Here is a 21,991-nt window from a genome sequence, read left to right as displayed (position 1 = left end):
AGGACCGCCGCTCTGTTCGCCTCAAAATGACGCCTCTCGGTCGCTCCTACAATTACGGATGCTGTGGGAGGGAAGGCATGGGACACCTCCTGTCCGTCCCCCACGTGTGACTCACTAAAACTTGACGTCTTAAGCCTCCCATTGGCATGAACACGGGGAAGGAGAGAAAGGTTGGCGTGTCAGCACCTGAAGGATGGCAGCGGGGGCCGCGATGCAGCGTAAGGCTGTGCGTGGGGGGCCGGGACCCCCCGATTCGTGAGAGGCTCCACCAAGGAGCCAGCTCCCGCTGTCGTCCCAGGAGGGGCCTCGGAAGCCCGTCTGAGCGCCCACGTCCTTGTATCTGCCCTGACAGTCCCCACCACTGGCGTCGTGAGACCTCGCGAGGCGACGGGCGGCGCTGGGCCGGGCGGCTCGCCCCTGAGCGCGTGGGGCAGCGATGACCACGTGCTGGCGGCCACAGCGGTTACGTGGGAGCAGTAGCAGCAAATAGCAGACGGGTGTGGTCAAGTCCGGAGAAAAGGTGATGATCCACTCGGCAAACACTTGCTGAGTGCCCACTGGGTGCCGGCCACCGTCAGACTCACCGGGAACCAAACGTGGGGGCAAACAGGCCGAGCCCCCGCCTTTGTGCAGCCTGGGGCTGAACGTGTGGCAGAGACGGAGAACAAAAACACTGCCTGAAGTGAAAATCGACTGTGGTCACTTCCACAGGCCGGGAGAGCGGCCAGCGGCCTGTCTGTGAACCTGGGGCAATCAGAAGGGAGGGGGGAGCGGGCGGGACCGGGAGGGTGGTGTAGAAGCCCCGGGGCAGGAAATACACCTGCCGCTGCACCTTGGCCGTGCACATGGGCTCCCGTGGCCACTCAGCGCCTCTCAGACACGAGGTGAGGACCAGCACCCGAGGGCCAGCCAGACGGCAACTTGGGTGCTCGGGGCCACGGCCTCGTCAGGAAAAGCAAATCATAACAAATATACACGTATAAAAATATCTGTTCTTGTAACACATACTATATAACTTTATTATTTTGTAATATATAAATCATTAAAATATGAATATATAGGTTGATTGGGGCAGGGTCAGAAGTTACTACGCTCCTGTATTTAAAAATGTTCTTGGGGCACATGGGTGGCTCAGTTGGTTGAGCGTCCGACTTCGGCTCAGGTCATGATCTCACAGTTCCTGAGTTTGGGCCCCGCTTCGGGCTCTGTGCTGACAGCTCAGCGCCTGGAGCCTGCTTCGGATTCTGTGTCTCCCTCTCTCTCTGCCCCTCCTCTGCTCACGCTCTGTCTCAAAAGTAAATAAAACTTAAAAAAAATGTTTAAAAAAAAAAATATATATATATATATATATAATAATAGGGGCGCCTGGGTGGCTGAGTCGGTTGAGCATCTGACTTTGGCTCAGGTCATGACCTCACGGTTCGTGGGTTCGAGCCCCACATGGGGCTCTGTGCTGACAGCTCGGAGTCTGGAGCCTGCTTCGGATTCTGTGTCTTCTTCTCTCTGCCCCTCCCCCACTTGTGCTCTGTCTCTCTCTCAAAAATAAATAAATAAATAAATAAAATGTGTAAAGAAATAATTTAAAACGTCCTTTATTGGGCCCCTGGGTGGCTCAATCCAGTAAAGTGTCTGACTCTTAATTCAGCTCAGGTCATGATCCCGGGGTCGTGGGATCGAGCCCCGTGGGGGTCTCTGCTGAGTGCGGAACCTGCTTGGGATTCTCTCTCTCCCTCTTCCCCTCTCCCTGTTCTCTCTCTCTCTCTCTAAGTTAATACTAAAAACCATTTTTAATCACTGTTCTTTCTCATCAGTAGGATCACGCAGAGGCCCGTGCGTGCACACGTGTGATGTCCACAGGTGACGCAGGTGAGCCCAGGGCACGAGCCACAGACCGGTGCCTGACCCTGAGGATCTGGGTCCCGACCCGTGTCCTCCCGGCTCCCTGGCCAAGGCGTGAGGGGGCCTCGCGGTGCGGAGGGGGCTCAAGCAGCGAGAACGGGCAGGGAGGTCCAGGCGGCTCCTCGAGCCCACAGGCCTCTGAGACGTGAGTGGTGCTGACGCCTCCCGCGGCCGCTCCAGGCCTCAGGGCCAACTGTCCCGTGCAGAGACCCCCCACGCACACGCGCACTCCCTCTCGGCTCTAACTCCAGCCACGCCCACGCCCCTGCAGGCCCAGGACGGGATTCAGACGTCCCAGAGGAAGCGGGGCTGCTGTTCCTGGAGGGAATTAAAAGGCGCAAGCAGGGAGCTAAGCCGCTGGGGCTGCGGCCTCCTCACGAATTTTCCTTCACGTGGATTTTCCTCCCACTGAGGTGGTGCTTGTGCAACACGGCCGGGCTATCATCTTTCTCCCTTCGAGAGGATTTCTAGTGAAACGTAACCAGCTAACAAGGAAATCGCCAAAATGAGGTCTAAAAACCTCCGTCAGAAAGTTTAACATAAAATCCCGTCACGCACAGCACATGGTTTCAGGCCGTAGAGAGACCAGCTCGAGGCGCGGCCCCGGCGGGCGGCCGTCACACGCACGCCTCTGCCCCGCGTCCCCCGAGGGAACGCGCCACGCGGGAGAGCCACCCACACCCAGAAACGCAGACGGGGAGGGGGACACCCTCGGCCCCAGTCAGCGTCAGAAAATCCTCACGCGAGAGCGCCCGGGGCACATCCGTTCTGCTCCCAGAGAGAGAAGGGGCTTCCGCGGCAAAGTATTTCCTTTAACGGAATTTCTGCTCTGTCACCGTATCTTTTGCACAAACACCATTCTGAGTGTGTGCGCGTGAGGACGTCTGTGCCTCTCCGCCTGGGACGCTCCTCGCAGGTGTGCCCTCGGAGGCCAGACCGCGGGGGTCTAAGCTGCAGCCCACAGACAGCTGCACATTCCCAGAGGAGCATTCCCTCTGTGGGGACACAGAGGCTCGTGGGCTGCACCATCTGTGGCGCGTGGGGAGGGACACGCCTGGGCACACGCAGGGTGTGGCCTGTGGCTTCCCGCCTGGATGCTAGGAAGGACACCCGGGGGCCGCCCCACCCGACACGCAGGCCTCCCGCATCATTCTGATGCCACTTCCTGGGAACGGGCACGGCCCTCTCTCAGCCACGCCACGCACGGGGACTGGCTCTCCGCTCCTCCCACTCACAGGGAAGACTGACACCCACACACGTACACACACACCCGCCCAGGTTCCTGCATCCGGTGGCAGCGTGTGACCAGCTCTGACCAATGAGCTGCGAGCAGAGGCACCTCTGGGCCCGAGGACTTCATGGCTGGTGCTCCACACTCACACGCCTCCGGCGAGGCAGCCGGCAAGCGTCGGCGGCCGGTTACCAGACCTGCCGGGCCCCGAGGTGCCGCAGGGAGCAGAGAGCGCTGCGAACCCAGGACGGCCGTGCAGCTTGAGCAGGAGATCAGCCGCCGAGATCGGGAAACACCTGTTCCTGCAGTGTGATCTCAGCTTTCCAGCCTGAGATTTCTACTACCCCGAAGTCGCAACAACACGCGTGTGAAGTTTCGGTCAAGGTACAGCCACATCCTCTATCAATAAAAACCCAAGATGTTTCCAGGTGCGGTTTTGTTTTCTCACTGTTACAAACAATGCTGCACTGTATGTATTTATGTGTAACAGTTACTATTATCTTTCCAGGAATGCCTTCCACTGGAAGCCGGCAGTAGTCAGAGGGTAAACAAAGAAAAGAAAGGCAAGGCAGCAGGAGAGGATAACATGGTTTCAGGTCCAGGGACACGAGCATTTCCTGGGCTCCGCCCTGCCTGAGAGGCGAACCGGGCTCCTGTGTCTGGGGGCCCAGCAGGGTGGCCCACGACCCCCCCCCGAGCCCCCAGCAGCCCGCCTCCAGTGCAGCCCAGCGGCCGGTGCCTCCGCCCTGAGCAGCACCCCGGGGAGGCGCGTCCTCCAGAGGCAGCAGACGGTCCCCGCGTGTGCACGTGCCTGCACGCTTGCTCATATCCAGGACCGCAGCCATCGCCCAAAAAAGAGAATCGAACCAAACTGTTCCTGCGTCCTTGCCAAGTGGTGGGCAAGCCTTCGTCTCACTGGGCCTGGAAAACAGAGCGAGCTGGGGATTAAGAGAGAGCTGGCAGGGCGGGAGTGACGTCCCAGAGCCACATGTGGGAGTCCGGCCCGGGAGCCAAGAGGCATATGTGTGCACCACCATATGCGGGGCTGTCTGGTGGCCCCGCGTCCTGAACGACTCACGCCAGGAGGGAGATGGCGGGATGGCCTGTTTCCATCCCAGTGAGGGGAGGCGCGGAGCCCCGGGGGGGCCAAGAGCCTCTTGTCGAAACAGCCTAAAAACCACGGCTGGGTGTGGACGGGCCACACAGCAGCCTGAGGACAACAACGAACACAGGGCAGCGAAGGGAGGCCCAGCCCTGCGTTCGGCCCACCTGGTCGGGACGGGCCAGGCGACCTGGGAGGATGACCCACCCTGTCGCTGGAGCTGGGTCCACACCCTCGGGTTAAGGAGATGCAGCGACACCAGGCCAGCCGAGTCCCGTGGCGGCCCCAGCGGGCCCCTCTCCCCCTGTCCCGCCAGCACTGCCCGGGCTGCTCGTTACCACCCGGCCCCCGCAGGCCTGTGAGTCTGCAAGGCCTGACATCACAAAACCCATGTCAGTAAGAAAAGACCGAGAGGAGAGGGGGGAGGAGGGCACCTGCTGGGACGAGCACTGGGTGTTGCACAGAAACCAACTTGACGATAAATTTCATACTAAAAAAAAAAAGACCGAGAGGAAACGGACCACGGTAAAGAGTGTGGGCGCGGCTAATTGTTTTTCTGCTATTGATTTCCTCACTCTTTGTGAGATGTGTTTCAGTCGCTTAAAAGTATCGGGAAAGTAGTTATTAAAATGACCACGAGCGCTTTCAGCCGGGGAATATGCAATTAGCCTGTCTCTTCCAAAATCGTTATTTTTCACAACCCCGTCTGGCCCTGAGGGGAATTCGTAAATTAAGACGGGGAAGGGTCGGGGGCACTGGTGCCCTACAGTGTCTCACACCTGGAGGGCTGGCGGCTGCCCACGTGGATCGCAGCGCGCCATGGGTGATCCCACACGCGACCGGCCAGGGCCTCCCGTCGGCGGTGCCCGCGGAACGCACTGGCACGGCCCCGGGGTCTCAAGCCTCCACACCCGCTCCGCCCCCATCCCGTCTGAAATGCCTCCCCCCCCCCCTTCTCGCCTCTGCAAGCTTCAAAACCCAGCACGAGCCCCACCTCCTCCAGGAAGCCCTCCTGTCCCCGCTGAGCCTCCAGTCCCTCCTCGTGCCCCGAGCTCCGGTGAAGGTTCCCCTTCACCCCCTGTGCCACAGACACATATCATCTACTCCGTTCATATGAAAGTGGTTTTCATCCAAATCGAGTCACTTGCTTTTAACGCTTCTGCAAACAAACCCACCTCAAGGAGATGGGCTCTCACAGCACTGAAATGGGGAATCTTGGACTCTAAACGGTGACCAGAAACACACACACCAGCTACACCTCAGGTCAATCTCAGCTAACCTTATTCCACCCCAGTCCCTGCACCCGGGACCTCCCCTCACACAAGAGCCACAGGGAGAGGGACCCTGTACAGACGCGTCAGCACCCACCCCAGACGCCCCCATTTTCAGAAACGGAAAGGTTGCGGGAGACTAGACGCCATGTGACCGAATGTCACCCAGAGTGTCTGGGGCCACGTCCATAGCCGCACCTGGTACACACACCATTTTATTCTGTCACCTGTTTAACATATGGATGTCTTGTTTCGTTCCCAAACGAAACCGTTAGCACCAAGGACAACGGCTCCCCCCCCCCCACACCCCGCACCCAGCGTCCTCCAAGGCGACCGCTTGGTTGAGCCCTCAGAAGATACTCAATACCGTGTACACTTTGATGACACGGGCATCCCAAACACGATTAAAATTCGTCTCTGGTACCTGCAAGCCCCAGGGGGCATTTGCCACGAAGGGATCGGGGACTCGTCTGAAATGAATCTCCTCCGACTTTTGTGCAGAGCGACCTGGGCTCAACACTGTGCAGACTGGCCTTGAGTCCTACGCCCTCCCTGAGAAGGTCGGTGACCTACGGAGCTCACACTTGCTCACCAGTGACGGAAAAGCAATGTCCTCGTCCCCAGCAACTGTACCGTGCTGTTCAGCCACCGTCAACGACCGGAGCCGTGAAACACACGATCCCTCTCAGGAAGTCCCTGGCGGGGGTCACCAACCCCATCAACCCCAGCAAGGTGAGGCGGACTCACACGCACCTTCACAAGCCTACAAGCACACACTTCTTTGCTCTGTTTTGCGTTGCTTTCTGCTAAAACGAGTAGGAACAGGCTGGTGTTTTAAAAAGAAAGCTCCCGGTGAAAAGCCCTCATTTACGCTTCAAGGAATCAGGTTTCTTTCTGCAAACAAAGTTCCCCAGCTGCCCCAACGAGGGTCCTCTGAAATGTCAGCTGGAGGAAAGCCTCGGCCCCGAGACCAGGGCAAGCTGTGCGTTGAATTCAGCCCCTTGTTCATAGGCAAGTCCTTCCCGATGGTCCGGGACGCGACGGGGCACGCGTTAACCACCCAGCTCCCCGACCCCTACCATGCGCTCCAGCGGGCCCCTGCCCACCGCCCTGCTTCGCCTGGGACTGAGGGGGGCCCTCCCTGTTGGGAAACAACACGAACCTCCCCCCCTTCCCGGAGCTCCTGCCTCTGCGGGAGCTGCTTCCCCCCAAAACACCCTCTGTGCCCCCGCCCTGCATTTACTGGGCCCCACCGACCGCACCCCCCGCCCCACCCCACAAACCAGCCCTCCTACCAGCGGGCGCTCCCTGCTCTGCCGTAGCCTGCGGCCCCTTCTTTCACGGCTCTACAATCCGCCTCCCAGGGACTTTGGGAAGTCAGACCCGCGTGGTCTCCCGTCCTGCCTGCACGCGACAGAGGGCCCACGAACGGCACCGAGCGCCCCCCCCCCGCCCCCCGGCAACTCTCCTCCTGTTACAAAACATGCAGACAGCACCCACTCTCCTCTCTGGAAAAAGTCCCTGCGAAGTCTTCCAGCATTTTTATAGGTTTAGAGATTTATTTTGTAGCATCAGACCTTTAGTCCATCTGGAACTTGTTTTGCTGTGAGGTCTGGAGAAGGAATGTGACAGCACGTGTTGTTCAGATCGGTTACACAGGTGCTCACGCCCAGCTCCGTGCAGGGGACCGCGTTCGTCTCACCACCGATCTGAAATGAAACAGTCCCAGGGACCAAATTCGTCCGTGAGCTAATACTAACAACAGGCAGCCTTTACTGAACACGTGCTCTGTGCCAGGCTGTGGTGGGCATATACACGGTTATGCATGGTTCACCCTGTTTTATCAGCAGGGACACTGAAGTGGAGACCATTCAAAGCAGCGGATCTCAACCCGGGGCCCCCAAAGGGGAGGGAAGGCCCGGGGTGGGGGGAAGGTCTGGGAGAGAGCAGGCTGGGACAGGGGTGGATGGGCGCTCCAGAGGGAAGGTGAGTCTGGTCTGAGCCCACGAGGCTCTGTCGTCTCCGTGAAGAAATGTCCTCCCTGTGGACACCCCAGACTCGCCTGCACGTTGGAATTACGGGGGGCCCCGGCCACACCCCAGCCCAGCTCAGTCGGGCTGTGGGGGAGGGACGGGCCTGCTCAGGAATGCCGTTCTCAAGTCGCCTTCTGGGAAGGATTGGGGCTCTGACATTGTGACACAGCCCACTGGGCCTTCCTGTCTTTACGGGAAACTCATGGAAAGATGTTCTACGTAGAAGCACCTGCACCGGGATGGCAGACCCCTCACCGAAAAACAAGGGAGGCTCACTGCTGACTCGCCCAGTAAGAAACCGTCTCAGTAATGAGGGCTCTCAGCGACACCGAGCACCCAGGAGACAGACGCCCGACTGAAGAGCGTCGTCCTGACCTCGGCTGAAGCCTCGGTCATTCTCATTTGCCGGCGGAGAAGATGCATAATTGTTCCTAATTAGCAGCCACCATCCCCCCCCCCCCCGCCACCCCCCCCCCAGACCGGGTGATAGACTCCCCTGCGAGGACGCACAGAGGCCAGACAGCCCAGAGCAACCGCCCGTCCCCTGCGCTTCAGCCCCTGCCAGGGAAATAATCCCCTCGAGGCACCGCAGAGGCTCCCTGCAGCCCTTGGCCGGCAGGGGAAAGCGTGGGTCTTTGGGCTAGAGACAGACATGAAAGGTCCGCATCCACGCCAAGTTTCCACACGGAGGGGCTTGCGATGCTCCCGGACGGACACCCGGTCCGCGCTCCTGGTGGAGACCGCCTCCTGCTGGGGGAGCAGCCACAAGACTCCACCTTCCAGTTTGTCTCTGATACTTTTCAAGCAACGCAGCTCGAAAACGTCATCCTGGAAAGGCCGTGATCGCAAGGGCTCCAGCTTCCGTTTTACCAGCAAGACGTCCCTCGCCCCGTGAGCCGCAGCCCTGGGCACCAGGCGCACGAGCCCCCCACGTGGGGGGCAGGCTCCCACCCCAAGGAAACAGGGCCGCAGGTCCCCGCACGCGGCGTCCGCACGGAGTCGTGGCCGAAGCCTGATGCGCCAGGGTCCTGAGTACAGACAGACACTCGCTCTAGGTTAACAGACAGCGCGCCGAAACCCTCAGCGACTCCTGCCGGCTCTCACACGGACAGAGCATACGTGAACCAGAGACAGCGCGTCCCCATGCAGAGCAGGGTCGGCAAGCTTTCCCTGTAAACGGTGGGCGACGTACATACTCCCAGATCTCACACACTAGACTCAACGCCACCGTTGCCCAGCGAATGCCGCTGTGGATGATCCGTGGGCAGACAGGCGTGGCTGTGTTTCGATAAAACTTTATTGGCACAGGTGGCGGGCTGGATTTGGCTCGCGGTTTGCCCACTCTTCTGAAGCGTTGAGAAGTGGAGAATAGAGAACATCGGAGCTCCCACAACCAGAGTATTTGGGGGGACATCTGAGAATAAAAATCCTGTGCCTGGGTGGCTCAGTCGGTTGAGCGTCCGACTTAGGCTCGGGTCATGACCTCACGGTTCGTGGGTTCGAGCCCCGCGTGGGGCTCTGTGCTGACAGCTCGGAGCCTGGAGCTGCTTTGGATTCTGTGTCTCCCTCTCTCTCGGCCCTCCCCACCCCTCTGTATCTCAAAAATAAACAAACATTTAAAAAAATTGGTTTTAAATCGTGTCCTAACCCAAGATTAAAGTCACTTCTCTGTGAAGGTACAGGGCTGCCATAGCAAATTACCACTAACGTAGTGGCTGAAAAAAGTCAGCAATTTATTCTCTCCCCATTCAGGAGGCCAGGAGCCTGAGATCCAGGCGGGGCAGGGCCACGCTCCCTCCAGAGGCCCCAGGGGAGAGTCATGGCTGGGATCTGCCAGAACTCCAGCCTCTGCCTGTGTCCTTCTCTTCGTCTCCTACAAGGACATCGTCACTGGATCGAGGGCCCACCAGATGTTCCAGGGTGAGCTCATCTAGAGCTATGACTTAATTATATCTGCAAAGACCCTCTTCCCAGATGAGGTAAATTCACAAGTTCTGGGGGTTCGGGCATGGACATAGATTTGGGGAAGCCATCTTTCAACCCACAGCAGACATACGAAAATTATCTGTTGTTCTAAAATTCATATTCAGCTGGGCTCCTACGGAGGTGATGAGTCTCGGCACTTCCCGGGGGCCGAGCAGCGGAGAAGCAGGGAGAAGGCTGTGTTTGCCCGGCGGCCAGCACCACGCGCAGGAACTCGCCACCGTGTCTGCAGGTGAACTCGGTCGGCACTGGGCCAGGGGCTGTGGGGCTGGCTGTCAGCTGTGTCTCCGCCAGCAGGACGGGAGGGGTGCCGTGCCATCACGCGACTGCGTCACAAGAGGGGGCAGATCTGGGTGTGTCGGTGACCTGCTGCACCTGCAAAGCTGAGCCGGCACAGGCTCCTCCCTTCCCACCTGCCACCGTCAGCCCGCGGGGTTATCTGGAAAGTCCCCATCGTCCCTGAGTCTCGGTGAGCACAGGGAAGGAAGCAGAAGGGAACAGAACTCTCCCCTCTGTTCTCAGCCCAGCCTCTCCGGCCCCCATCTGTTCCACGGTGAGCGTGCCCTCCGGCCGCCACAGAGGCGGCACGGAGAACAGGGCCGTGGCCGACGTGCCGGCCCGTCGGGCACACCTGTGAGAAGGGCCCATCCGGGGAGCGGAGTCGCCAGGATGCCGCGTTGCCTGGAGCAAGGCCCACGGCTGCTACCCGGGTCCCCTCGTCTCTGCAGCCGGAGGGAACGTCACAAGCCAGCCCCGGCCACCTCACCCTCCGGCCTAGCCCTCCACACCCGCTTCTGTCAGCACTGAGTACAGGTGCCGTCGGGGCCCCGGCCCCTGGAGCGCACCTGTCCTGTCAAGTCCCTCCACCTGGACGATTCCCACCCGTGCCTGATGTGCGAGCCCAGGGGGTACCTCCTAAGGAGGGTTCATTTATGGAATTAACAAGTAAACACCATATACATTCGGGGTGGACAGCGTGATGTTTTGACACGTGTGTACGTCGTGAAATGATCACCAGATCAGGCTGACGGGCATCGCCACCACCTCACCGTTACCTTTTTGTGCAGCTGGTGAAATCACATAAGGTCTATCCTCCCTAAGGAGGGGGGTTTTCCCCTGTTAAAGTGATCTCTCGCGTCTCACTCGCTCAGGGCGGCCTGAGATGCCCAGCATCACAGAGCCGACCACGTCCATATGACGGGGCTGCACTGACACCGCTCGGCCACCAGAAACCCGGAAGAGCTGAGCGGACGATGGCTGTGTCTGCTCAGGCCCCCAGGGCATCCCACGGCGGCGGGCACAGCGGCAGGCACACTGCAGGTGCTGGATGAACACACCGGAATTCAGAGACCGAGCCCATTCTCCCGGATCGCCCAGAGCACGGACCACTCGACGGCCACCTCTCCCGGCTACAGCAGGGAGACTGGGACGCCGTCCTCGGCAGGCAGCGGAGCCCGGTGGGTGGTGACGGGCAGGTGCACCGTGATGTGTGTGGACCCGTCTACGGCACGTGTCAGATCTTCTCACTTCTCGAGGAAATCCGGAAATGCTGACGTTTCTGTGAAGTCTCTCGACGTGCAAATGTGAGCATTCTTTCTCTTTCAAGCGCTGCGCGAGTCAAGGACAGCACCACTGTCGGAGGGCAGGACCCCGCTCACTGACGGCTGGATGGGAGTCCCTGGCGCGTGTGGTGGGTGGGACAAGCAGTCACAGGCGCAGGCTCGTCACGAGCCGCTCCGGCCGGCCGGCATCTCCAGAGCGCCTCCTGCTTTCCTGCCCCAACCTCTACGTTCGGGGTTTCCACTTACGGTACTTTTCCCGTGGCGGGTTCGCAGCGTGGCTGGCGTGGACTCCTGCGGGGTCCACACCCCACCTGCATGGCACTGTGGTTGCGATAATCCGTAATACCGAAAGCCTATGTCTGTAATCCACAAAGCCCCCGACAGCAACAATACCCTTGTGTCCCTGACACAGCTTGGGGGGGGGGGGGGGCAGTGAAGACAGCATGGGTGTCCGTCATGGACCCTCAGACACGCGTGATCTGTTCCTTCCCTCACCTAGCAAGCGGAGCAAGCATCTGTCAGGGGCAGGGCCCGGGACCAAAGTGCCAGCTCTTTGGTGGCCAGGCCTCGGCGAAGGGGCCCAACCCTCAGTCCCAGCTTCTCACCACGCGACCGATACCACAGGGGGGCTCCTCCGAGTGAGGAAAACATGGCCCATCGGGGCCAGCTGTATCAGCTGAGGCGTCGTGAGCAGCATTCTGCAGACAAACAAGGAGAGAACAGAACAGGGTGGAACAGAGGCTGCAGACGCGAATGCACCGAGCAGGGCAGACGGGGGACTTGCCTTCCAAGGTGTGCGTGCACGTGAAATGCCACCTCCCTGTACCCCCTGTGTGCGTCTTCCATGACTCAGGGGCAAAAATGCCTGAAAAATCACTGCTGAAGTTACAAATCCCGAGAACTTTTGGATTCACCTCTTCCCTCTCATTTGGGTGGGAGATAATGTCCCGAGAAAGCTACTGCTCCCCAATAGTCACACGACTGGTACACGACGACGCTCCCCAGTAGTAACACGGCCAATACACGACGTTCCCCAGTAGTAACACAACTGATACACGACGTTCCCCAGTAGTAACACAACTGATACACGACGTTCCCCAGTAGTAACACAACTGATACACGACGTTCCCCAGTACTAACACCCCAGTGCTAACGCGACCAACTGATACACGAGACGTTCCCCAGTAGTAACACGGGCTGATCCACGGCCCCAGTTGTTACAATGACGACAGCAGCCGCAGCTAGGAAAACTCTGGGCACCACAGGGGCTGCTGTAATGCTTCCGTGGAGTCAGCAGGGCCTTTGCACCTGTTACTACCCTATGAGGCACATGCAGGCATACCTGTGAGCCACTGCAAACAGAGCAAAGTTCAATAATGCACTGGGTGGCGCCTGGGGGGCTCAGGCGGTTAATTAAGCGCCTGAGTCCTGATCTCGGCTCAGGTCACGACCTCACGGTTTGTGGGATCGAGCCCCGCACTGGGCTCTGTGCTGACAGTGCAGAGCCTTTTTGGGATTCCCTCTCCCTCTCTGTACCTTCCTCTGCTCGCATGAGCTCGCTCTCTCTCAAAATTTATAATAAACATTAAAAATAGTAATAATACACCCAAAGGCTTGTGGCTAGTTGGGGTCAGGGCCTGGACTCGGCCCCAGGAAGCCCAGCTGCACAGCCCGACCTCACGACCAGCTCTCACAGCCTCTTGAGACAAACCCAGGCAGAGCCCCCATCTGTGCCCTGCAGCTAAACTGAGCCTATTAAAATCACAGCCTCTAACAAACTTTTCCAGTTGCCTTGAAGAGTTAACAGCTGCGATCGCTTTGGAATTGGCAGAGAGGCTTGTGTTAGAGACAGGTGTATGTGCTCATACACCAGAGGAAGGAAATGAAAATACCACCTTCGAGACTGTGGCTCCAGGGCATCCCGGGGGCTCAGTCGGTCAAGCATCCGACTCTTGGTTTGGGCCCAGGCCAGCATCTCACGGTTCGTGAGTTTGAGCCCTGCATCAGGCTCTGCGCTGACAGTGTGGAGCCTGCTTGGGATCCTCTCTCCCTCTCTGTCCCGCTGGCTCGCTCTCTCTCTGAAAATAAACTAAAAACAAAAAAAAAAAAAACAAGACTGTGGCTCCAACCGGGCCCCCTGCTACTGAGGAGGGCAGACACCCTCGCAGCTAAGGCTCCAAGAGGCTGGAGTTCTAGAAAGAAAGCACAAGAGGCTTCAGAACAGATGGGCTGGCGTGCAGGTACGGAAAACGTGGCGGCATTTACCTACCCAGACAGACACCTGACACCTCCCCCGTGCCTCACACCTCCCCTCTCGGAAAACCTGTCTCAGAGCGACCTTACCTCTCCCGAATACGCTGCTCTGGCCGAGAAGGCGGCCAGAAGTCCCTCTGCGTCACCAGAGCAGAAGTGGCAAAGCTGTGCCCCGACTGTGTTCAGCGTGTGCTCCTGAGGACCCCCTCGAACCCTCCCTCGGGACCCGCTCACTCTTAACGTACACACAGTCCTACCTACTCCGCTGATTCAGTTTGAATTCACGGCCGACTGCAGGCAGCGGGGGCAGCAGTAAACAGACGCGCAGGAATCTGTTTGCAAAGAAGCCGAGGACGGTAACGCCAACGAGCACATTTATTGAGCACTTATTGTGTGCTGGTCACCATGCCACGGGCACCGCCTGCATTGCCTCGCGGAATACTCACAGGTCCAGGTCAGCCCCCATGTCTCGGGCGAGGGAACCAGGCTCAGAGGACCCCCCCCCCCCCCCCGCCCCGCAATGCCACACAGTTGCAAGACTGGGATGGGAGCCCAAGCTATGGGGCTCTAGACTCCCGTTCACAACCACGGCTCCATAGCAGACCCTCGCCCTGCAGGAGACCTACCGAGAGGGACCCCACGGGGACAGGGGCTGGCACGTTGGCCGGAGGCACCAGCAGATCACAGGTGGACACACACAGAGCGGAGGACCCATTTCCCGCGCCCCCTCTGCCTGGGCACCGTCCTGCTTTCTCGCTTCTGCGGCCACGGCTCTGTTGCATCACGCCCTGTCCTCAGCTCCACGGTCAACAGCCTGAGCCTTCACCCTTGCTTCCCCTTCCCTTCAGGGACGGTGGCGGCCTCCAGCCGCCAGAGGCGGGTTGCATCAGCAGCCACCACTGGTTCTCCTAACGGAGCCCACACGTCCGTCGAAAAATCGATGCCCTGGCCGCAGGGCGGGCGTGTGTGGGGGTGAGGCTGGCCCTCGTGCCGAGGCCCACTCGCCGTGAGATTTGACGAACTCCAAGAACAACCAGCAGCAATATTAAGGCCACTGACCAAACGGAGCCGGTCCAGGTGGCCAGGGTCCTTGACCTGCGTGAAACCAGACACACCCCATCAACGGCTGGGGGGGGGGGGGGGGCGGGCGAGGGGCAGGAAGCAAACTCACTGGCAAATGTGATTCTGTCTTTTTATTTCTCGTTGGGTTGGCCGCCCCTGGGTTGCAGCACATCCATCAGGCTGAAAAGCAAGCTACGTCCATGGGTTAAAAATTCACTTCCCATCCAGCCTGGCTTCCAGCGTTGATGCCTTAATTGAATTTTGTTGTGACAGCGGAGCTGAGCTCCGAGGCGTAGCTTTAGTCCGGCCTCCAGGCCCCGGCGTCTGGGGCGAGCTTGATGAGCTCTGTGACGCGATTATCCCCCGGCATGCGCAGAAAGTTTCTCTCCAGGGTCACTCTGAACTCGCCCTGGGTCCTCAGGCGTATGGAGCCGGAATACAGTTAACTGATCTTCAAAGACGCGCTCGGTCAACGTGTCTCCAAAGGGGAAGACGGGGAGCCCGGTCCTATCGTGGGACAGCCGGTCTCTGGAGAAACACGGTCACGAAGCGAAACATTTAATTCAGCAGCTACTGCAGGCTCGGTTGGCAAACGAGCGTGGCACGTCCCCCGGAAACGAGCAGTGGTCCGCCAAGCTGAGGGGCGCCAGTGAGCTGGGTTATTACTCCCGCGTAGCCTCTGGCCAAGGGAAGTCCTGCTTGCTTTCTTTAGGCCACGTTTACACGAGCTAACAGCCACGTCCTCACTGCTAACTCCCATCGTACTGGGTGTCGTACTGGTCTCATCCTGCACCTGACAAGATGGGGACTGTCTTGCCCATCTCCCTCCATGACCGCATCTACCCTAGTCACCTACTGCTGTCAGGGGGCGTTCTGCGTCGTGAACCGGGCTCCTCACATTCCAGACACAGCGTTGGAGACGTGAGGGAGGTCCCTTAACGCCCTCTTTCCATCCTGGGGAGCAGACTCAGGCTCAGGACTCCCGCTAACGTTTCTTTGCTTTTGGCAAACATGATGCTTTGTGACCGCTGAGTCGGGCGTGGACACCTAACGGCCACGGGAGAAACAAACGAGGGAGACGGCCACGAGAGAACACTTCCCAGACGGTCTCATGGTGATGGACAGTGGTAAGGGCTTGTGTCCACTTTGAATAGGATTCGGTGTTCTCTGAGCACCGATGGGGAAGTGTTATCTGGCACATCAAAAGTGGAGTGATTGCAATTACACGTTTTTATCTATGAGAATATGAGAATCCCCCCCCTCCCCCGCCAAGGGTGGTTGGTCGGGAGCAATTTACCTCCCGAGGAAGGGGAAGGACGTGGTTCTCACTTACACAGACAAGGTCTCCAGCCGTGGCATCGTTCAGCTGACACAACAGTCACTTGTCTATCTTGTCACTACTTTAAAGCCAAAATTGACACCGTGATTCATATTCAGAGTCTATCAAAACGTCTTCCACGTAGAAATGGAAATCGATGGGCACAAGTCAACTTCAGATTACTAATAAATGCATGAAGACGTTCGCCCTCACCCGTGCATCTCCTCAAGGATCTGCAAACGCACCTCCCATCGGATGTGCAAAAACACACAAATCTGACTGCATCGGGTGCTGCGAGGTGGGGAGCTTGTCCGCTCACGGGGTGCTGGCGGGAGGGGAGACTGGTCCACTCACGAGAGGGCCGGGGGCAGAATCTGCTAGACAAGACGTGTGCAGGCCCTGTGACGGTCCCCGGATGTTTCAGCCGGACTCACACACGCATGTGCTCAAGGAGGCGGGTGTGAGAAGGTCCGTCACAGAGAAAGGGAGAAGCCCCAGTACGAAGCTGGATAAGGACAGCCCATCAGCCCAACTCCATCTCAAAGACACAGTGAGAGGGAGAACAGCTAGCTATGGGATCTTGGAGCCAGTACGTTACAGTTACGAAAAAACCTACGTGAAAACACCACATATTTTCTAACGAGACAAGTGGACACAGGCTTGTAAGTATATAGATACAGGCAAACATATATTTTTAAATATGGAAACAATATCCTAATAATACAGTGGACGCTTCTGGGCTCTGAGGCTGGTATAGGGATAGATTCCATAAACTAAAGAGGAATTTAGCTTTTTTTATAATGCTGCATTACTTTTTTTTAATTTTTTTAATGTTTGCTTATTTTTGAGAGAGACAGAGCATAAGCAGAGGAGGGGCAGAGAGAAAGGGAGACACAGAATCCGAAGCAGGCTCCAGGCTCTGAGCTGTCAGCAAAGAGCCCGACGCAGGGCTCGAACTCACCGACTGCGAGATCATGACCTGAGCTGAAGTGGGACGCTTAACCGGCTGAGCCCCCCAGGTGCCCCAAACATGACGAATTTTTTCAATGATTGAGTCCAGGAGGTGTGTGCGTGAAGGTTCTTTGTACTATGGTTTCACCTTCTCAATACATTTGGCATCTTCTATAAGAAAAAGTTACAAGGTAAAGGCAACGTGTCACTTTTTGAAAGCACAGACAATCAAAATGGCTGGGGGCAGACACAGTAAAATCCCGGCCCTGTGATTCTGTGTGATCTTTTCTTCTCTACACGTTCCTGTTTCAAAAAAAAACAAACAAAAGCCGACCTAAAAACAGCACCGAGAACCTTGCATTCCTGGGAACACCACCTCACCACTTTTCCACCACTGACCGCACAAGGGAAGCCCCGCGTTTCTGCAGAAGCAAGGCTCGTGGGAAGGAATTCACTCATCCTCTTAGCTCCCCAACTGCATGGAACCTGGGGCTGGGGAGACGCGCGGACAGACAGGCAGAAGCTGGAAGTGCCCGCTCCGGAGCGGACCCCGCCAAGCGTCTCTTTATTCTTCTTCCAAAGCAAGGAGGGTCTCAGCTCCCGCCCAAACCTCATCTCAAAGCCTGCACTTGGTGACAGGCACATTTCCAGAGCCCTCGACGGACCACAGACGTAAGATACTCTAGAACTTTCTTCCCGTTTCCAAATCACGACCTGCGCGGGTCTTGGCCCTGCTACCAGAGGATGGCTTTTGTTTAAGCAAAGTCAAAACGGAACGTGAAGTGTGGAAAGGCCACAAGACATCGTCCAGCCAAACACAGCAGACGACTGATGTAAACACGCCTGTCCCGACTCAGGAGATGCGGGAAGTTTAACTTCGGTCTGTAGGCGCAGTTTAAATCCCGCGATCGGCACGTGCACAGCATTCAGCCATGAGCCCGAGCACCCGAAAAACTCTGACGGGGTGTTGGACGCCGTCCCCGCGTGCGCTCACATCACAAGACCTCCGTTCCGTGGATTTCCGGAGATGTGGCCACACGGCCCAGCTAAGCGTCCCTGTTTGAGCGCCTGTGACTTCCTCCCCAGGATTCCTGCAACGTCTCCATACCCAGGACCACGTTTCTACACACTCCACGTGGACGCCCGGCTCATTCGTGGCCTGTGAGTTTCTTTGACAGAGCTGTGGACACACCACCTCCTTACACCCTTCGCGGGCACACGCCTCTCCCAGGTTCTGCACACGCCTGTCTGCAGGCCCCCGCAGGAGGGACAGCTGGCCCCCTGAACCCTCACTGGCTGCCTTCTGCTGCTGACGATGTTCAGGAAACACCAGATCTGGGCCCCCTTCTTCCCTCGGGTGGGGGGACACGAAATGCCCTCCACTCCCGGGGCCCCACCCAGCCCCGCTTCCTCCTCCTCCTTTCGGGGTCCCACTCTGCTTGCCTCTGGCTTCCTCTCTGGGGTTTCTAGTTGTACGTAGTGGGTTATGGTCTACACCGTCTTGTGTGAACCCAAAGTTGGATGTTTTAAAACCTCACCATGCTCACCTATACTTAATACAATTTTTAAATCCGTGAACACCTGCCTCTTTGATAAGCAAAAACAAAAGGGTCAAAACCAAGTAATATTTCCTTGCAATCTACCAGAGATGAACACTCTGGGACTCATAAACCATAAATGATATCATCATCAACCATAGTTAATAAGTGTTTTGCATATTTGAAAGTTGCCGAGTGGGTCTTAAAAGTTCTCATCACAGAGGTGCCTGGGGGGCTCAGTCGGCTGAGGGTCCAACTTTGGCTCAGGACGCAACCTCACGGTTCGTGGGTTCGAGCCCCGCATCGGGCTCTGTGCCGACAGCTCAGAGCCTGGAGCTGCTTCGGATTCTGTGTCTCCCTCTCTCTCTGCCCCTCCCTCACTTGCACTTGGTCTCTATGTCTCTCAAAAATAAATAAACATTTAAAAAAAAGTGAGGGAGAGGGGCGCCTGGGTGGCTCAGTTGGTTGAGCATCCAACTTTAGCTCAGGTCATATCTCCTGGTTCGTGGTTCGAGCCCCGCATTGGGCTCTGTGCTAATGGCTCGGAGCCTGGATCCTGCTTCTGATTCTGCGTCTCCCTCGCTCTCTGCACCTCCCCCACTCATGCTCTGTCTCTATCTCTCAAAAATGAATAAATGTTAAAAAAAAATTTTTTTTAAAGCTCTCATCACAAGAGGGGCACCTGGGGGGCTCAGTCTCCTGATTTCAGCTCAGGTCATGATCTCAGTTCCTGAGGTCGAGCCCTGAGTCCGGCTCTGCACTGACAGCACGGAGCCTGCTTGGGATTCTCTCTCTCTCCCTCTCTCTGCCCCTCCCCTGTGCACATGCTCTCTCTCTCGCTCTCAAAATAAATAATTTTTTTTTTAAAAAAGAAAGAAAGAAGTCTCAGTCAACCCATGACTGGGGGCTCACTTATTCCTAAAGCCTCTGGCACGACGGGCTCATAGAAGATTCAAGCAAAGCACAGTCAGAATCACCTAATCCAAGCACTCACTCACTGAGGCCAGTGGGGCAGTGATGTGCCCAGGTGCACGGGGGCCCAGAGACGCCAGACTTCCTGGAACTCGCTCCCCTCCCCTCACCCGGGGAGCATCAAGGAGGCGGTCAGCACTGGGCTCTGATGGAGCCTTCTCCCCTCGGCCCGTCTGGCCACAGCCCCGACACGCATAAACCCCGGGGCCGGCTCCACGGTCCCTGCATCCCCCAGCACACCAGGAGACTGAGCATCCAGGTGCTTTATTTATCCCCAGCGCTGCCCTCTGGTCCTCGGCTGGCAGACGTGGCTGTAGGTCCCAGGCCTCCCCTGCAGGTGTTAAGTTGCAGATATTAACGGTGCTGGGAGTGGAGCCACCCAGAGAGGCAGGACTTACGGCTGGGGGGGGGGGGGGGGGGGCAGTACTATGGAAAGTTCTGAGGTTTATACCGGCGTGATTTTAGAAGGCCCTGAGTCTGCAAATGCATCGACCACCGTGTCCTCAGACGGCTCTGTTCCAACCCAGCACACACGAGACGAGGTCCCGGATTCTTGCTCAAAATGCCACGAACTGCACACTTGAACAGCTCGTGCCTGGCAAACAGGAGCCAGGAGGCGTGTCTGCCCACTGCCTACCCACAGCCTCCTTAAATGCTCTGATTGAGAGGCTCTCTGTCCTGCAGGGCACCTCCGAGGGGCGACTCCAGACCAGAGGAAGGAGGGAGCCAGGGAAGACGGAAGGGCTGGTCTCTGACGCCCAAAACAGGCGCAGGGTGTCCTCTGAGAAGCCCAGTCCCGGAGGGTTTGGGGAGTCACGGGCCTCCGGCCACAAGAGGCCGTGGGGCCTGCAGCAAAGCAGACTCACACCCAAGCCTTCCCTAGACGGTTCGAGGGGGCGGAGGCAGCTCACGCCTCTGGACTGAAGACGGCAAACAGGGTCCAGCCTGCAGGCCAGGCGGTCACCTTCCCGTGGTCTGATGCCTGAGTGTAGCCCAAGGGGTATCTCAGTCGGCCGGGGCGGGGGGGGGGGGGGGGGGGGGGGGGAGGGGGAGCTTTTTTCTCATCTGCACTTAAATGACTTTTTAAAAATTTTTTGGATTTCTTATAAAGTGCCACCTTTTCTCCTATTCCTCTGTTTACTGGCTTCTGAGGAACCCTAGGGCACAGAGTGAGGGTCTCTGGATGCCGGCTTCTCTGCTGCGTACCAATCTCTGCTCCAGAAGCAGCTCGGGCCAACTTCTCCGCAGGTGGAAAGCAGCCCTGTGTCAGGGTCCCTGAGGCCACCCTGGGGTACAGGGAACCCCCGCAGGGCTCACAGGACTCTGCACACAGCCATGCTCGTGGCTGTGAGTTCCCACCCCAAAGGGACCCAAATCAAAGTCAACAAAGGGCAAAGGTGTCGGGGCAGGTCCGAGCGAGACCAGAGCAAGCTTCCAGAGTCTTCCAGAGTCACACGTGAAGCTGTGACAACACGCGTGAGAAGCCGCCACCGGGAACGCCCACGGACACGGCCCAGGGTGTCTGTGGGGCGGTCACATAGGCACCAGCTGCTGGCGCATCCGGGACTCCAGATTGCCCACCGGGAGGCAGGTGGTCGGCATAAACCACGGTCGTGCAGCCTGGACGCGGCGGGCCCTCTTCTCTCTTAGGGAGTGGGGGGCTCCCAGAATCCAAGGTCCCAGCTGCCAGCCACGGGCTGGCCTCCCCGGCAGGCCTGTCTGCTCAGGACTGACAGCTTCGGGCCTAGAGGGGAGCTCTCCTGTGCACAGGCCCCTCCCTGCCCTGCCAGGGCTCCCAGAGGAGAGACGCGCGCTCCCGTGTCCCGCACGCCACGCCCGCCGCGAGCTACACGAGGAAGCAAAGCCTCGCGGCATGTGTCCTGTTTGTGAGAACGGCGTCCGCTCGGCTGCCTTGGCAACCAGCTCTGGGCACTCAGGGACCCTTCCTGTGTCCCCTCTATGCGGGTTTAATAAACACACTGTTGTCTCAGACTCTGATTGTCACCTCGTTCTCTACAGCAACGAGACCCCAGTGTCTCGGGGAGAACACGCGCCCCGCAGTCTGCAAAGGACCCCCCCCTCCGGCCCCAGGCGCACCTGGACGGGGCGGGTGATCTGTATGCACCAGGTGTCCCCTGCTCCCTCCGGGACTCGTTCTGTCCCCCCCACAACAGACCCGCGGCGGGCCAGAAGCAGGACTGAGGGCCGCCCGGGCACATCGTGAGAAAGGGGCGTTTTGACAACAGTTTTCACGTCTCCGTGTTCACGGGACAGTTCGGACAACGAGGGAAAGACGCGGCAGCTTGAGGGCAAGGTCTGGGGAGGGCCGTCCGGGAGGGGCCGGGGCTCGGCCAGGCTAGCTCTCCTGCCCCCCGCCCCCCTGCAGCCCAGAGGCCCGCCTTCGCCCCTCACCCAAGCCCAGAACTTACCGCCAACCCCGGATGAGGACACGAGCCCGTGACTTGGTCGGTGGCGCCGGCCAGCTCGGTCTGACCCCATCCCCACGCCCACGTGCCAGCTCCCTGCGGGCGAGCGAGGCTCCCACGTTCCCGACCCACAGGTGCGGTAACCCTTCACGCGGCTGCACCTGTCAGCACCCGGGTCAAAACAAGCCGCTCGTCAGAGACGACTGGGGAGAATTTGGATGTCACGGCGCCACGGGGCAGGGGGCGGGGACCAACACGGCGGCGCGAGGGCCAGTGGGGCGGCCGGAAATGCCCCGCCTCCCGCTCCACATAGTCCGCGCAGCGTACTCCATAATCCGCATGAAAACACACAGCCAGTCTTATTTTTAATACACAAAGCGACAGAACCCC

The 21,991-nt window shown here is 58.4% G+C and overlaps 1 protein-coding gene across 1 annotated transcript in view; it reads right to left on the bottom strand.

The window, feature by feature from the left end:
- RIMBP2 (RIMS binding protein 2) overlaps positions 1-7,197 on the bottom strand; it is a 142,618-nt gene extending 135,421 nt beyond the window's left edge. Inside the window, 1 exon segment of the mRNA XM_047828669.1 lies at positions 7,081-7,197. The gene's annotated coding sequence lies outside the window, so the exon portion shown is untranslated.
- Between the last annotated feature and the right edge of the window lie 14,794 nt (positions 7,198-21,991).

The sequence above is a fragment of the Prionailurus viverrinus genome, chromosome D3, assembly GCF_022837055.1.
Source record: "Prionailurus viverrinus isolate Anna chromosome D3, UM_Priviv_1.0, whole genome shotgun sequence".
Taxonomy (NCBI): Eukaryota; Metazoa; Chordata; class Mammalia; order Carnivora; family Felidae; genus Prionailurus; species Prionailurus viverrinus.
This window is presented reverse-complemented; position numbering and strand designations above follow the sequence as displayed.